Source organism: Limulus polyphemus, unplaced genomic scaffold (assembly GCF_000517525.1).
Source record: "Limulus polyphemus unplaced genomic scaffold, Limulus_polyphemus-2.1.2 Scaffold1620, whole genome shotgun sequence".
Lineage (NCBI taxonomy): Eukaryota > Metazoa > Arthropoda > Merostomata > Xiphosura > Limulidae > Limulus > Limulus polyphemus.
Genome location: NW_013667230.1, coordinates 62,409 through 74,233, shown reverse-complemented (window position 1 = coordinate 74,233; position 11,825 = coordinate 62,409). Strand labels below are relative to the sequence as shown.

The 11,825-nt window shown below is 35.3% G+C and overlaps 1 long non-coding RNA gene and 1 pseudogene across 2 annotated transcripts in view; both read right to left on the bottom strand.

Annotated features, from left to right (window-relative positions):
• The window catches only part of LOC111086995, a 15,874-nt gene extending 4,285 nt beyond the window's left edge, over positions 1-11,589 (bottom strand). For both annotated transcript variants that reach the window (XR_002611719.1, XR_002611720.1), the window contains exons 1-2: positions 11,283-11,589; positions 7,753-7,908 (exon numbers count right to left, since the gene is read on the bottom strand). This is a non-coding gene — a long non-coding RNA (uncharacterized LOC111086995). The remainder of the gene's footprint in view (positions 1-7,752; positions 7,909-11,282) is intronic.
• Positions 1-11,825, bottom strand: part of LOC106464324 — a 75,866-nt pseudogene that overhangs the window by 39,616 nt on the left and 24,425 nt on the right.

The following is an 11,825-nucleotide window of genomic DNA, read 5'->3' as shown; positions in this document are numbered from 1 at the left end:
TTATCTGTATAAAGTCAATAAATGACTCTTTGACTCCTACTTTTCTTGTCTAAAGGCAATGTCAACAAACCGAATCACTTGGGCCAATTGCTAACGATGAGCTAAATCAGGTGTGGAATCAAACAGAATACCATAGTATTTGTTTCTACGACTTGCTGAAAAAACAATAATTTCGCACATGTGAAGCCATGAGATTTATAAACTCATTTTGGGATTTCAGGAGAAAGATAAGATGTTGACATTTGCTTGTTTTTAACACGCTCCAAATGTTCTCTCATTACTGGATCATACTTTGCTAATAACTGCAAAGTGACAGGAAATTTACAGGGTTTTCGTTTGAGATTATGTTCTCAGTATGACCACGAAATGCAAGATTCTGAAAAGCTAAATATTGTGTATAATCCAGCAACCATTACAGTACATCTCTCCATCTATTTTTTCTTGCTGAATTTGCCTTTGCAGCTCTTCATCAATGCCACTTTGAAGACAAATTCGGCAATCAGTTTATTTCCAAGCAGCAAATGACTTATGATGGCTGTCACTATTTTCATGGGCATTTAACTTTTCAATTTTTTCCACTTAGAGAATCTACCCTGTGTTTTGAAAGACCGACTATCTGATGTCATATATGTAGATTAAAAAAGAAGACAACAAAAACAGTATGCTGCTTTATATGTAGAGGTGAATACACCAACCAGGACCGTTTGACCACTTGTCCATTCAGAAGGCGTCATTTGAACCAAAATGCAGTCACAGAACGCCCATCTTTGGCATTAAATGGACTTTCTTTATGTTGAAATTCATGTGCTCCAACTTTAACAATCTCTGTGCAATGTGCGTGTGTTACAACTGCTGAGCATGTTGTATCAAACTTCATAAATCCAATATCTCTGTGTGTTAAAATATTCATTAGGTCATTCTCTTTTAGCTTAGCAACACTATTCTGTGGATTTGTTTCTGACAAAGTGGAATCCTCTTGTTTACTATTATTGTAGCTTTCAACAGGATAGAGAACAGTTTCTTCATTGTTTTCTTTTTCAAATGAAATAGCATGTTCACAATCTTGCACTTTGACTTCTTTGCTGCCATCAAAAGGAACAGATGCTGGCTTACTGGTGTCATCATTTCCAGCAAGGAAAGCTCTCATCAATTTGCTTGACTCCACCATCAAAGCTGCAAATTGTGGACGTCTTTTGCATCCCTGTGCCCCACTCCCACTTTCTTTTTTCGACATAATGGGCTAAAAGAATAAATTAATAAATACTGGCTACACTATTTAGTTGCAACATGCAAATTGTCAGATGAAAGGAAACATTCTACTTTCCTAAGTTCCTAACCACAAATTATATTTAAATTATAGAATTATAGTTGCAACTCAGGACTAGTTAGGCACATTTGGACCTGGTTTCAATTTCACTGCCATTATTTAGACCACCCATACATCATGTTAATTAATGTGACATAACAGTATGAAAATCAATGCAGATGAGTGTATGTGCTGGTAAATCATGCTTATGAGCACCATATAAATTACTGGCTGTTGCTAAATCACATGTTGCGTCAGCGAAGTCACGTGACTAGTATCACGCCACCTTTTTCTAGAAATATCCTGTTCCTTCAAGAATGCCCTAGCATTTACTAGATATGTGTTAGTCTTGTATATATAAGATGTTCACAACGTGACGGGACAACTAGGTAATGAGTAATTGAACTGCAGTCAGAGAGTGTGTAATAGAACTGAGTATTGTTGAAGTCGAGCATGTGAGACGTTCGTTGAGAATTATAGCGCGACTGTTGAAATTAAGTGTATCGCAAAGTTATATTCAGAAAGAATAAACCAGTTTTATTTAAGAAAGGACTTGTGTCGCTAAAGTTTCGTCGGAATGAATTTATGGAAAATTAACCAACGAACGGAGACGTAACAGTATCTATTTTACTTCTAAAACCATAATACAACATATCTTTGTTTGATATTTGAATCTAACAACAAAATTTCATTTCTCAATTCCCTGAGAAAACCATTTAATATTCTCTCAAGTGCAACTACTAATACATCTTTACAGCAAACTTGGATATCTGTGATATATAGCAGACTTGTAAAAAAATGTATCAGAAACATTACAGTATATAGGTTGAAGTAACATTAAACTTACACTTTTTCAATGAAATAAATACCCTCCCAAAAACAGAATTCTCCTGAACAGTTGTTAGCTACAGAATCATAATAAGTAAGCCCACCTACAAAAAACTTCTGTTATAAAAGTTTAGAAGATTATCAAGAAGTCACACTGCATTCATCCCTTTAGTTATTATTTAGTTTTATTGTGTTTCTTAAAAAATAAAGGTTATTTTATTTTATATACTGTTTTTTTAACTTATTCCCAACTTCAACAGCTATTCTTGTCCTCTTATTTTTATTAAGGTGGTTAAATTAAAATAATCGTATATAAGTCCATATTTGTAACTCTACATCCAACTCTTATCATACTTAATTTTAAAGTCATCACCCTTATTTACGTATAGGATATTTCAGTAGATGTTAACATTTTCTAAAACAGAAAATGTATTTCAGATAGATACTAACCTTTCTCAACTTATACAGCCGTCTATTGGTGCAAATGTTTGCTCAACACTAGCCACTTATGTCTGCATACTATCATGCAAATAATCATGTAGCAACCCCCCACCAATAGGAGTGCAACATTACCCATATTGTAACTAGCACCCTCTAATTTTGCAGCTGTTAACCACTTCGAGATTGGTCAGATCACACCAAACCACACCTGAAGTGGTGAGGATGGATGGAAAATGTGAGAGGAGGTAAGTATTTATCAGAAATACATTTTCAGTTTAAAAAAATGTTAACTTCCGATACAATATCTTACCCCTTACCACAATGAACAGGTGTAGGGCCAATGAGAAGATGATCCCCCTTGAGAAAAACCATGAGGTGTAAGAAGTGGGAAACTGCACCACCTCTGAGCTAGTTATACTCTTCCCTCATTAGGAATGTGTCGCTAACAGGTCGGAAACAAAGGAGGGACTAAAAAAAAGTACAAAAAGAATAGGATCCCCCTAGGGTGTAACAGACCATAAAGGGGAGATTGACCTCAACCAACACCTGGCAGCAACTGGAATTGTACATCAGTTCCACAGTAATAAGAGCGTCCTCTACCTTTCACCTCAAGAATGGGTAATGGTAGGGAAAAGGAACTTCCGTACCAAGAACCCACCAATACCAGGACCAACATCCTGTGGATGGTAGGAAGATGGAGGGCCCAGGAGGGCATTCATTCCTAGTCCAAAACTTGGCAGGATTGTGAAGTTTTTGTCCAGTCCACAGTAGGAGAAGAGTAACAAACCTTACACCCGTGGGAATTCATGTGTCTCGTACAGCTACAACCAACACAAGATCCAACAGGAACTAACATCAACTGGACAGTAGGAAGAAGGATGGCTATATGGGGTGCGTCTCCACTCCAAGACCTGGTGGCATTGGGAATTTATCGTCCACTCCATGGTAGAAGAGTATAACCATCCAAACACATTTGAGGACTTTTATGGCTGTTCCTGCTTCAATTAACACCCGATCCCTGGGAACCAACATCCAGTGGATGGTAGGAAGGAGGGTATCTCAGCCAGAAGGACAAACTGCAATATATGGCAAAGTGCTACATCCAACACCTGGCAGCATCTTGAATTTTACATCAGGTTTGCAGTAGGAGGGGCATCACGCCATCTACACCAGCAGAATGCCACCACCCTACTCTCTACTGAGTGTTATTGTGCACACTCAGGAGGACAGGCCTCTATGATCCACCACCCCAGTGGTTAGGAACTGGCAAGTGGCAAGGACTCCCATACTCCACTAGAAGAAGGGAAATAAAATGTTGGAGAGTCTGGAGAACTGTAGCACCTGAGACAGTGCAATGGGTGACCACGAAACCCTATTTTGAAAAGCAGAGTGATCGCATTGATGGAGCAAATTATCCAACACCTGGTGGCATTTGGAATTGTACATCAGGTCTATGGTAGGACGAGTGTCAAACACCATGGATCATCAGAGATGGGCAGCAATCCCTGTCTGCCTTACATGTGTTAGTCCATGAGTGTATGGTCCAGGAAAAACATACTTATGGAGCAAAAGAATGTGAGGTATACGTATGAGCAGTCCTGCAGAACACCCCATCTCAACAGTGGGTGTAATATGACCTAGATATGTGTTATGATGTATTCTGAAAGCTTAGAGAACACACTGACAAAGTCAATCAACCAACACCAGGCAGTATCTGGAATTGTACATCAGGTCAGCAATAGTATGAGCCTCAATGTCACAGTCAGCTAATATGGTATATGAACACAGGTTGCACAGTGTGGATTTAAGATTAAGTATACCTGGTCAGGCAACAGTCGTTACATAGCAGGATCCAAACATGCAATAAGGGCCCTGCAAAGAAAAATAAAATGAACAGAGTACTTACCACCCACAGATAAACTGTTATAGTACTGATGATGTCCTCCAAGGTGGAAGATGGAAATGTAAATCCAAGGACACAATAAGATGAAAGATCCGATGGGAAGAAAACATGAAAAAAGGCAACAAACATCAGAATAAGGGGAAGAAAATGCCAGGCAAATTCAACCCATAAGGTTAATGGTGAAAAAGATCACAGAAGAGGTGGGGATTCCACGGAATAAACAAGTGGACTCAGGAACCATGGAAGGTCACAGTACAGAGAGCCCTGACCAGGCAAAGGAGGCAGGCAAGATCAGAACGGTCATAAAAGTGGGAAATGGAGGGAAGGGAAAAGGGTGTGAAGGTAGAATTTCTCTCATGAGAAGCAGAAGTCTTGGGAATAAATTAACAATCAGGAAAGAGGAGAACATAGGAACTATGACACAAAATGTGGCAAACAACAATTGCTAACACATCAGAATGACATGTTGTTCACATTCCGACAAGAGCAGGAACAGGGACTTCAAGGAAAGGTAATATAATGAACACAAAGATAAGGGTTCAAATGGAGGATGGGGAAAAGCATGGAGGACCACAATGAGGGAAGCAGAGCCAGAAGGACAGGAAAAAATGGAAGGAATGAAATAACATGGATAAGACTGGCAATTGAAAAACACAAGCACATTCAGGAAACCAAAACATTGCAGATAATGCCACTCTATAGTCCACAACAAAGAAAAACCAAAAGGTTCCATTCAAAAAGCCAAGACAAAAAGGACAGTAGGCGAGGAACAGTAGTATGGGAAGCACAATAACCCCTCTGGACAGATCAACAGCGATACATGTACCACTTACATTGGTAAACAGCCATGGAAAAAAAGACGCACAGGACGGGAAACAAAGGAAGCTACATGCAAAAGCCTATCCCTTCATGTGAGGGACAGACAAAGCCACGGGTGAAGATGGACTGCTGGTACAGATGGTTGAAGCATGCTGGAGTGGGGTTTATGGATGAGTGTTGGAGATAAAGTAAGAGAAAAGGAAAGCAACACCCAAAACCACTGCTGTAGTGGAAACCATATGTGAGCTAGCCAATACAGAGTCACCAGCAGAACACTGCAAGCACATGAGAGAAGATGAATAGGAAGATATGCATATAGGTACCAACCTGACCAAGTCTGACTGAGAGCAACGACTGCTCCCATCAGAGGATGAGGAACAGAAGACCAAAATTGGGGAAGTGGTGTATTGAGAAGAGTGGCAAAAGCATTCTAAATAAAGTAATTTTTATTATATTTATAAGTCTTTGTTTACAAACTCACTAATTTATATAATAAGAAAGTAAACTTTCAATATTGGAAATTAATATATATTCTTTATAAAAAGGACTGATTTAATGTTTCTTACCTTGAATATTAAAAATAATAGTTAAGAATTAGAATAAAAAATTATGTGTATACTCAATGTATTTAAAAACACTTGTTTATTGAAACAAAAACAAACAAATTTTTACTGAAATTTTTTTGTTGTTGTTAAAAAGTTGCAGAGAAGGGAGTTGAAAAACACCCCAAAAATTTTGTGGGTGTGCGGCAAGAAGCAGCCAGACATCCATATAATGGTGGAAATGAAGGCCCCTGGAATGGATCAGGCAAGCAAAAAATGGGGTTCCCAAGGAGGAGGGAAGGAAACTGGATTGTGAAATATACGGGTAGATGAAAGGAATAGAGGACCAAACTTGCTGAAAGGACTTTCGGAACCCATGGATTGACTGCCAAGGGCCTCCAAATATGGGCAAATTGAAGGAGTCGGCCCCTAACCACCCTTGACCCGATAAGAGTGGTGAGAGTAAGACAAATATGGGAAAAGGTAATTGAATTATTGAGGTCCAGTTCCCACTAAGGAAGAAGCAACACCAAACACTGTGAGTCCAAATAAGGGAAAGTTGGAATGATGATAATCAAAAGCATGATTGTCCTCAGTATGTGGGGGTTGAGGTATAATGAACCCAAACACAAATTCTCCCCAAAATGACTCGCATAAACTCCAATATTCAAGGAGAGAGGAAACCCAAAGGCTAGTCTTGAGAAGGGCAGAGGTGGAACGACAGGAAATGGGAGATAAGGACAGAAAATAACAAACCTGAATAATCAATTCCACCAAAGGGGAAAGAGGTCTGGGCAAATCCTTCAAAATGATACACGACTGAGAGAGGGAAAAAGGCTGTCCAAATCCAAAACTTCCTGATCACTGAAACCTTAAGCAGGTTTTATAGGACAATCATCAGTCTGTTCTGATTGTTGCATGAAATTGGTCAACTTCCAACAGACCAGAATCGGAACCACGATTTTTGACCTATAAAGTGATAGCCTGTTGGACGTGATCTGTAATTCTGCTGCAGCAGTAACAGCAGCTGTAGTTGTGACCAACTGAAACTGGGAGTGCATAACTCTCAAAAGTTAAAAAGGAAGGAAGATAAATAAAATAATTTGTAACTCTCCACAAAAGAGAATGAAAATGGTAAATAACAATCTCACTGAAGGAGAAAATTAGGAAAGTAAAACTTTATGGATAAGTGAATCAAACTTCGAGCAAAAACATATCTATTCAATAAGGCTGCCAATCAAGAAGTAATTAATAGCTGCAAAATTAGAGAGAGTACTAAGGGTAGTGTTGCATTCCTATTGGTGGAGGGTTGCTGCATGAACACTTGCATGTTAGTATGCAGAGATAAGTGGGAGTATCTAGGCTAGTGGCGAGCAAAAATTTCTGCCAATAGAGAACAGTATATGTTGAGAAAGCTTTTAGTGTGAGGAGGTAAGATATCGTATTAGAATATTATTTTACAAGTATGTGAAGTTGTAAGCTGAGCTATAGACAATGGCAAAACCTATAAACATCTGTTTTATATTGTCTTGACTGTCGTGTAATTTTTTGGCTTCTATAAATACTGTTTTGCTGCTGTATAATTATTCATAGAGTAAGATGTATAAAATGTGTCATGATTGTGTGTTTCCACAAAATTTTAAGGTCTCTTAGTGAACAAGTCACCCGGGTATCTTAACGATTAGCCACAACTTCTATCTAACCCACAAAAAATCTTCTTGGGACACTCGATAAACTAACTGACTAGTGTATAATGAGAAGCTAATTAAAAAATATGCACAACTTGGGAGGAACAGTCACTGACATAAAAAACTTATGAATGTAGGAACTGTGTAAATTACACAGGAATGGCTTCTGACTGATAATTCCAACAGCCATGACACAGTACAATAGAATGTAAACTCAATACTTACTTGAAAAGGAAAATTTTCATAATTAGTTATATCAGTTATAAATTCACTAGTTTCTAGCTATCTGTGGCAATATGGATGCATCATGATAACAGTCCATTAAACCACAATTTATCAAGGAACCAGCTTGAAGTTGCAGACAACCCCAAGTAACACACCCTAAAATTCAAAGATAAAACCAAAGGTATAGTTCTAGTAATGTTGTGTCACCAAACCTAACTAAGATAACATGGATTGGGGAATTTAATGAGTTTATGTCTTCAACAGAACAAAAAGCTCTCCCAACATGAACATAGAACTCAAATACTTAAGACATGACGTGGAATTTACATACATAGGAACATAAAAGTTGGCAGAATGAACCAAAATGAGCATTGTTACAAACATGCTTGTGAAGAATGGAGTACTGAATCATCAAATGATGTAAAAATATATTATCAAAGATAATGTAGACAATATGACATTCCAATGATGATATTATTACAGAAAATAATATTGTAAGGTACCTTTTTACATATGTAAATGTTGCTTATTATCATAGAGACATCTCATGAATTAAGTACCCACAAGATTCTGGAAAGGATGTGAGAGGAAAGGACATTTAGGATAACAACAACAAAGACTTCTTGTCCACTCAGAGAGAACTTAATGTTTTTGAAGTAAGTGCTTGTTAAAGCTTAAATCATTGAATGTGTTTTTATATTATTCACTAATGGGGGGGGGGGGATTATATGTTGCATCATATTCAGTAAATTTTGTTACTAAACTGAATGTTAAAGAACAGACCAAAAATTGAGTGAAACCACTCATTTTATGTGTATGTGTAAGTACATATGTTACCTTAGCAGTAATTAGTGAAATTTATTACAATATTAATGATATTTGTGTTTATAATTTTCAGTTTTGACTTGTATGTTATTAGAGATCCTGTAACCATGCCAATGACTCAGAAGCAATTTGATGCATAAAGAGTTTAGAAGAATATGTTTAAAAAGGTAATGGAATCATAGACCTTATCAGTAATTCTAGGGTAAAAAAAATTACACTACAGCCTATACTTCTCATTACACACAACACACACACATAATTAAAAAAGAACAGACTACTTGTAAATTAAATAAAACAGATTATTTAATATAAATTTAAGTAGACTCTTTATAACAATAAACTAATAAAAGATAAAAAAATAAATGAATTGTATTACTGCTAATTTCTAGAATCCCTTATCCCTCATATATCTTGGCAAACGTATACAGACTCTGGAGATGTTCAAGGAGGCATCTATACCATGAGAAAATTAAATAGTTGATCTTTTTGATGCAAGTACCTTTAATGGAATGCATAAAATGTTCAAGCAAGAAGTAAGCACTCTGGTTTTAAATTTTTGAAGCCAAAATATTGTATATCAGATTACAGTCTATCACTAGTGAAATAAGTAAATAAAACACATATGTTGGTTGTCTTAAGTGTTCGAAATAAGAGCATCATATTTTTACATGTATGCAAGACCTTTATTAAAGCTCATTGGGAACCAAATTTTACTATATTTAAACAAATTCTTTTTTATTTAGTTCATATAATAGTAGCATGAAGAGTGACCTCAAAGTTCTAGAACAAAAATGGGCAGAATTTAATCTACTGCTTTCTGTTTTGCTAAAATTCATAAAAGTCTTCCACTGTCTCAATAACTACATTAGACACACTGTATAGTTGTGCATATCTATTGTTTTTGTTCAATCAATGTCTATGACATGAGCAATAAACACCCAAAAAATTTACTGCAGAGGTTACAATGAGCTTATCATTTTTCAAAAACAATGAATAATAAATACCAGTTTCACATGAAACACAACTGTTGAGTTTTAATACAAAGAATGATTATAATGTGAAATGTGTTACTACCATCAAAACACAGATATCGCTTCTTAAGAATAAGATAACCTTACTTTCATTTCATGATTCATGTGACCAACATGTGTACTAAAAACAATAGTGAAAAGCCACTACTTGAATACTTTCAATCAGTGTAAGTATTCAGCATTTTTAATAAATAATTTTGTAGTGAAAGTTAGCAAACACAGTATGTATATTTTGTTAACAGTTTCCAGTATTATATATTTTTCTTTATTAATTTTTTTATCCCTAACATGTAGATTTAATGTTTGTAATTTGATCCACTGATTTACTTTCAACTGTATCTAAGTATAATGAAAAGTTATTTTGATATATTTTGGCAAAAAACCTCTTTCATGAGATATTTTGTTCCTAATTTTCTTTTCTCAATGGTTTAAAAATAAAACAAAGCTTCTCCCAATTTCCATAAATGAAACGCTGATGTATTGTCTCATTAATTGTGACATAATCAACTAGCTAAAGTATTTTGTACTGATGAATTAAAAACAAGATTACTACAGAATTTTGTGAGTTGCAAAAATAACAAAGACCTGAAAAACTACAAAAGAAGACCACACACAAATGTTTCCAAAGTAAAATACATAGAAACAAGAAGGTGTCTGTTAATTAATTTTATATCTACAAGTGGTAAGAAATTTTTCATATCTGTATGATTAAAAAAGTAATGTTTGTGAGTGTGTGGGAAGCTTTTTAAACTTCATTAAACAATGAAAAAAGGAAATTAGAAGGGAAGGATGTCACCATATGCATAAGGGAGGGGGGTAGATAGTACTATGCATTGCAAAGGAAAAGGTATCTGGGGAATAGATCTGTCATCCCTCAGAGCCACATCCCAGAAAGCAGTGTTTATATGTTAAGATTTTATGCATGAGTTTCCACATTTGTTTAGTCACTTTGTTGAGTTTTAATACTTACCCCAATACTTAAGTTTTGAAAGCATCGCTAGATCTGGTGTCTCTTATTAAATAAGCAAATTGCTTTGTCATTTCTGATCAGACCATTTGGCCCAAAGTGTCTTTTGTACTAGAGGTGTTTGATGGGTATCACATGTCATGAAATAGGTTTAACCTTGCAGCTATTGAGATGCCCTGCACAGCCATCAGATTCATTCAGAACCCTACAAACCTAGCATCATATGTAAGTAGTCTAGGCAGGTCACTTAACTGTTTTAATTACTTTAAATATACAGCACTACCTTTACACTTTATAAACTTTGTGCATTCAAATACAAAATACTAAAACCAAAAATCTATTTCATTTGTGAAGCCAAAATTTCCCCTAATCTTTATTAAAACAGAAAAATATTTCGAAACATAAAATATAAGAAAAAATGTACTGATGCATAACAATGCTACAAGCTCAACTTAAATACTAAAGTTAACTTGTCTATTTAGATACAATCATTTTCTATTTAAAACATTCATTGAAAATAATTCAAAATATCTATATAACTATCTAAATAATAAATTCTTCTCTTTATTTAAATTTCCAGAAAAAAACATTCAAAAAAATTATTTAGATTGTTGTCTTCTCCTTACTGCCGATGATTCAAATACTATTTGGATACAAACATGTCATGTGAAAAAAATTATAACATTCAATATAAAATAAACTTTTACCTGTGCTATTTCAGTATTTTCTACTACATCATCAAATGTTGAAAAATCTTTTTTCTTGACTTCTATCTGACATTTCCTTCTTTCCAAGTGTAACTGCAGACATGGGTATTTTCCTTCTAAAGCTTCAGTAAAGTAATTTTCACTAGTATCTGTAAAACAGCATTAACATTTTCTCCAGTCTACAAAATTTCTAAGTAACTTAACTGCAGGGAGAAAAACGTTTCGATTTACATGCATTCTGGTGAAAAACAAAATCAAACAATGTTACATCACCCTGTATTGTTTGAAAACATTTTAAACATAACATTTTAATATTGATATTAAAGATAATTCCAGTGATATGGTGTTACAAAATAAAATGTTGCATTTTTAGTTTTAAAATAATATTTATCTATCATTAAATATTGAATTAGATAAAATTATTACCAGATAAAATAGTGATCAAGATAATGTTAAAATATAGCAATCATTGACACAGGTTTGAAGCATGCTTGCATTCACGTGTAGGTTCCGAGAGGAAAAAACAAAACCCTAAATTTTCTC